Here is a 5,816-nt window from a genome sequence, read left to right on the forward strand (position 1 = left end):
CATAGAGAATGGACTTGAGGACACAGGGGGTGGGGGAAGCTGGGGCAAAGTGAGAGTAGCATCAACATATATACACTACCAAATGTAAGATAGTTAGCTAGTGGGAAGCAGTAGCATAGCACAGGGAGGTCAGCTCGGTGCTTTGAGACCACCTAGAGGGGTGGGGTAAGGAGGGCGGGAGGGATGCTTAAAAGGGAGGGGATATGGGGATGTATGTGTGCATGTGGCTGATACATTTTGTTGTGTGACAGAGGCTAGTGCAGTATTGTGAACTAGTTATACTCCAATAAAGATCTATTAAGAAAAAGTTAATAACTAACCTTCTCCAACTACTCCAAATAATTGAAGAGGAGGGAACACTCCCAAATTCACTCTATGAGGCCAAGAATACCCTGACACCAAAACTAGACAAAGACTCTGCAAGAAAAGAAAATTGTAGGCCAATCTGATGAATACAGATGCCAAAATCCTCAACAAAATATTAGCAAACCGAATTCACAATATAGAAAAAGGATCATACACTATATCATAGACGGAACATATCTCAGCACAATAAAGGTCATTTATGACAAGCCCACAGCTGACATTGTATACAAAGGAGAAAAACTGAAAGCTTTTCCTCTAAAGTCAGGAACAAGACAATAATGCCCACTCTCAAATTTCAATTTAATATAGTATTGTCCTAGACACAGCAATCAGACAAGAAAAAAATTAATGGCATCAAATTTTGAAGGGAAGAAGTAAAACTGTCACTATTTGCAGGTGACATAATACTATATATGGAATACCCTAAAGTCTCCACCAAAGGAAAAAAAATATATTAGAAGTAATAAATGAATTCAGTAAAGTTACAGGATAAAAGATTAATATACAGAAATCTGTTGCTTTTCTATACATAATAATGAACTATCAGAGAGAGAAAGTAAGAAAGCAATCCCATTTACAATCACATCAGAAAGCATATAATACCTAGAAATAAACTTAACCATGCAAAAATAAACAAATGGAACCTAATTAAACTTAAAAGCATTTGCACAGAGAAGGAAACCGTCAACACAGTGAAAAGACAACCTACTGAATGGGAGAAGATATTTGCAAATGATATGTCTGATAAGGGGTTAATATCCAAAATAGATAAAGAACTCATACAACTGAACATCAAAAAAACAAACAGCCTGATTAAAAAATGGGCAGAAGACCTGAATAAACATGTTTCCAAGGAAGACATATGGGTGGCCAACAGGCACATGAAAAGATGTTCAAATTCACTAATCATCAGGGAAATGCAAGTCAAAACTACAATGAGATATGACTTCACACTCTTGAATGGTAGAATGGCTATCACCACAAAGACAGCAAATAATAAATGTTGGTGAAGTTATGGAGAAAATGGAGCCCTATGTCGCTATTGGCGGGAATGTAAATTGGTACAGCTGCTATGGGAAACGACATGGAGCTTCCTTAAAAAACTAAAAATAGAACTACCGTATGATCCAGCAATTCCCCTCCTGGGTATATAGGCCAAGAAAAAAAAAAAAGAAGACATGCACCCCAATGTTCATACCAGTATTATTTACAATTGGCACGATATGGAAGCAAACTAAGTGTCCATCAACAGGTGAATGGATAAAGATGTAATATATATACATTCATATATATATATATATGAATATTTCTCAGTCATAAAAAAGAAAACATTTGCCATTTGCAACAACTTGGAGAGGCCTGGAGGGTAATATCCTTAATGAAATAAGTCAGACGGAGAAAGACAAACAGCATATGTTTTCACTCATAAGTGGAATATAAAAAAACAAACAAACAAATGAATATAAGAAAACAGAAACAGACTCATAGGTACAGAGAATAAACTAGTGATTACCAGTAGGGAGAGCCTTGGGGAGAGGGACAAGGTAGGGGAAATGGATTAAGAGATACATACCACTAGGTATAAAATAAATAAGATACAGGATGTAATGGACATCACAGAGAATGTAACAAATATTTTATAATAACTTTAATTGAAGTATAATCTATAAAATATAGAATCACTGTGTTGTACACCTGAAACTAATATAACATTGTAAATCAACTATACTTCAATAAGGAAAAAAGAAATGAAGGCAAAATAAAGACTATCTCTAATAAACAAAAGTTGAGGGAATTCATCACCACAAAATGTGCCATACAAGACGGCTAAAAGGAGTTCTTGAAGCTGAAACAAATGGACGCTAGTTAATATTATGAAAACATGCGAATATACACGGTAAAGGAAGGCACACACTCAGATCCAGAATAATCTAATAGTGTAATATGTTGGTGTGCCTACTTAACTCTAGTATAACGATTAAAGGATAAAAGTATTAAAAATTGCTATAGGGCTTCCCTGGTGGCGCAGTGGTTGAGAATCTGCCTGCCAATGCAGGGGACACGGGTTCGAGCCCTGGTCTGGGAAGATCCCACATGCCACGGAGCGACTGAGCCCGTGAGCCACAATTACTGAGCCTGCGCGTCTGGAGCCTGTGCTCCGCAACAAGAGAGGCCGCGAAAGTGAGAGGCCCGCGCACCGCGATGAAGAGTGGTCTCCACTTGCCGCAACTGGAGAAAGCCCTCGCACAGAAACGAAGGCCCAACACAGCCATAAATAAATAAATAAATAAAATATTAAAAAAAAAAATTGCTATAGCGTCAACAATTTGCTAATGGGTACACAATTAAAAATATGTAAATGGTGACATCAAAAACATAACATATATGATGTTTTATGCAAGCCACATGGTAACCACAAAGCAAAAGCATACATTAGATTCACAAAAGATGAAGAGAAGGGAATCAAAACTTACTACAATGAAAATCATCAATTTACAAAGGAAAGCAGCAAGAGTGGAAGAAAGGAACTAGGGAACTAAAAATCAGCCAGAAAGCAATTAATATGATGGCATTATTAAATCCTTACCTATTAATAATTACTCTAAATGTAATTGGATTTACTTCTCCAGTCCAAAGGCATAGAGTGGATGGATGGATAAAAAAAGAATACCAACTGTATTGCTGCCTACAAGAGACTCACTTCAGTTTTAAGGTCACACGTACGCTCAAAGTGAAGGGATGGTGAAAGATATTTCATGAAAGTGGAAAACAAAAGAGAGCAGGGGTAGCTATACTGATATCAGACAAAATAGACTTTCAGCCAAAAATGGTAATTTGAGACAAAGAAGGTCATTATATAATGATAAAAAGGGTCAATTCATCAAGATGATATAACAACTGTAAATATATACACACCCACCATTGGAACACCTAAATATATATATATAGTTAGAAATGATCACTGATATTTATTTATCTTTTTTTAAACTTTTTATTTTATTTTGGAGTCTAACCAATTAACAATGTTGTGATAGTTTCAGGTGCACAGCAAAGGGACTCAGCCTTATATATACATGTATCCATTCTCTCCCAAACTCCCCTCCCATCCAGTGGAACACTTAAATATATTGAGGAAATACTAACAGATCTGAAGGGGTAAATAGGTAACAATACAATAATAGTAGGGGACTTCAATACTCCACTTTCACAATGGATAGTTTATCCACACAAAATCAACAAAAGGAAATGGACTTGAACCTTACTGTAGACCAAAGGACTTAACAGACTTCTATACAACATTCCTTCTAACAGCAGCAGAACACATTCTTCTCAAGTGCAAATGGAACACCTTCCAGGATAAATCATATGATAGCTCCTGAAACAACCCTAAGCCAACTTAAGAAGATTGAAACCATACCAAGTATCTTCTGCAACCACAATGGTATGAAACTAGAAATCAATAACAGGAACAAAGCTGGAAAACTCACAAACATATGGATATTAAACAATACACTCCTGAACAACCAATGGGTTGAAGAAGAAGTCAAAGGTATATTTAAAAATATCTTGAAACAAATGAAAATGGAACCACAAGGTACCAAAACTATTGGGATGCTGCAAAAGCAGTTCTAAGAGGGAAGTTTAGAGCGATAAATGAATACATTAAGAAACAAGAAAAAAAAAGAAACAAGAAAGATATCAAATAAACAACCTTACGGATTAAGAAAAAGAAGAAAAAACTAAGTGCAAAGTTAGCAGATGGAGGGAAATAACAAATATCAGGGAAGAAAAAATGAAATAGAGATCAGAAAGTCAATAGAAAAGATCAATGAAAATAAGAGCTGGCTTTTTGAAATGATAAACAAAATTGACAAACCTTCAGCTAGACTAACTCAGAAAAAAGAGAGAGTTCAAACTAAATCATAAATGAAAGAGGAGACATTACAATGACACCACAGAAACACAAAGGATTGTGAGAGACAATTATGAACAACCATACACCATCAAATTGGAAATGGATAAATTCCTAGAAATATACAATTTACCAAGACTGAATCATGAAGAAATAGAAAATATGAACAGACCAATTATGAATACAGAGATTAAATCAGTGAAGAAGAAGAAGAAAAAAATCCGAGCAAAGAAAAGCCCAAGACCAGATGGTTTCAATGGTGAATTCTACCAATCATTTAAAGAAGAATTAATGCCAGTCCTTCTTAAACTCTTCCAAAAAATTTAAAAGTGTGGAATACTTCCAACCTCATTTCACAAGGACAGCATTATCTGACACCAAGGTCAGATAAAGACACTATAAGAAAACTATAGACCAATGTCACTGATGATTATAGATGCAAAAATTCTCAACTAAATAGCAAGCCAAACTCAACAGGACATTAAAAGAATTATATATCACGACCAAGTGGGAATTATCCCTGGGATGCAAGGATGGTTCAACATATTTAAATCAATAAATGTAATATACCACATTAATAAATGAAAGATTAAAATCATATGATCATCTCAATATATGCAGAAAAGCATTTGACAAAATTCAACATCATTTTAGGATAAAAACACTCAGCAAATTGGGTATAGAAAAAACATACTTCAACATAATAAAGGCCATATATGTCAAGCCCAGCATCATCATCATACTCAACGGTGAAAGGCTGAAAGCTTTTTCTCTAACATCAGGAAGAAAACAAGGATGCCCAATCTCACCATTCATCTTCCACATAGTACTGGAAGTCCTAGCCAGAGCAATCATCAATACAAAAAATAAAAAGGGCATCCAAATAGGAAAGGAAGAAGTAAAATTGTCTTTATTTGCAGCTGATATGATCTTATATGTAGAAAATCCAAAAGACACCAACACCAATAGTTAGTACCAATCAACAAATAGAGTAGAGAGGAATCAAGATGGCAGAGTAGAAGGACGTGCTCTCGCTCCCTCTTGCGAGAACACCAGAATCACAACTCGCTGCTGGACAATCACCGACAGGAAGACACTGGAACTCACCAAAAAAGATACCCCACATCCAAAGACAAAGGAGAAGCCACAATGAGACAGTAGGAGCAGCACAATCACAGTAAAATCAAATCCCATAACTGCTGGGTGGGTGATTCACAGACTGGAGAACACTTATACCACAGAAGTCCACCCACTGGAGTGAAGGTCCTGAGTCCCACGTCATGCTTCCCAACCTGGGGGTCCGGCAACGGGAGGAGGAATTCCTAGAGAATCAGACTTTGAAGCCTAGTGGGAATTGATTGCAGGACGTCGACAGGACTGGGGGAAACAGAGATTCCACTCTTGGAGGGCACACACAAAGTAGTGTGCGCACCGGGACCCAGGGGAAGGAGCAGTGACCCCAGGGGACACGGAACCAGACCTACCTGCTAGTGTTAGAGGGTCTCCTGCAGAGGCAGAGGGGGTGCTGTCGCTAACG

This window comes from Balaenoptera acutorostrata, chromosome X, assembly GCF_949987535.1.
Source record: "Balaenoptera acutorostrata chromosome X, mBalAcu1.1, whole genome shotgun sequence".
In the NCBI taxonomy this organism is placed as follows: domain Eukaryota; kingdom Metazoa; phylum Chordata; class Mammalia; order Artiodactyla; family Balaenopteridae; genus Balaenoptera; species Balaenoptera acutorostrata.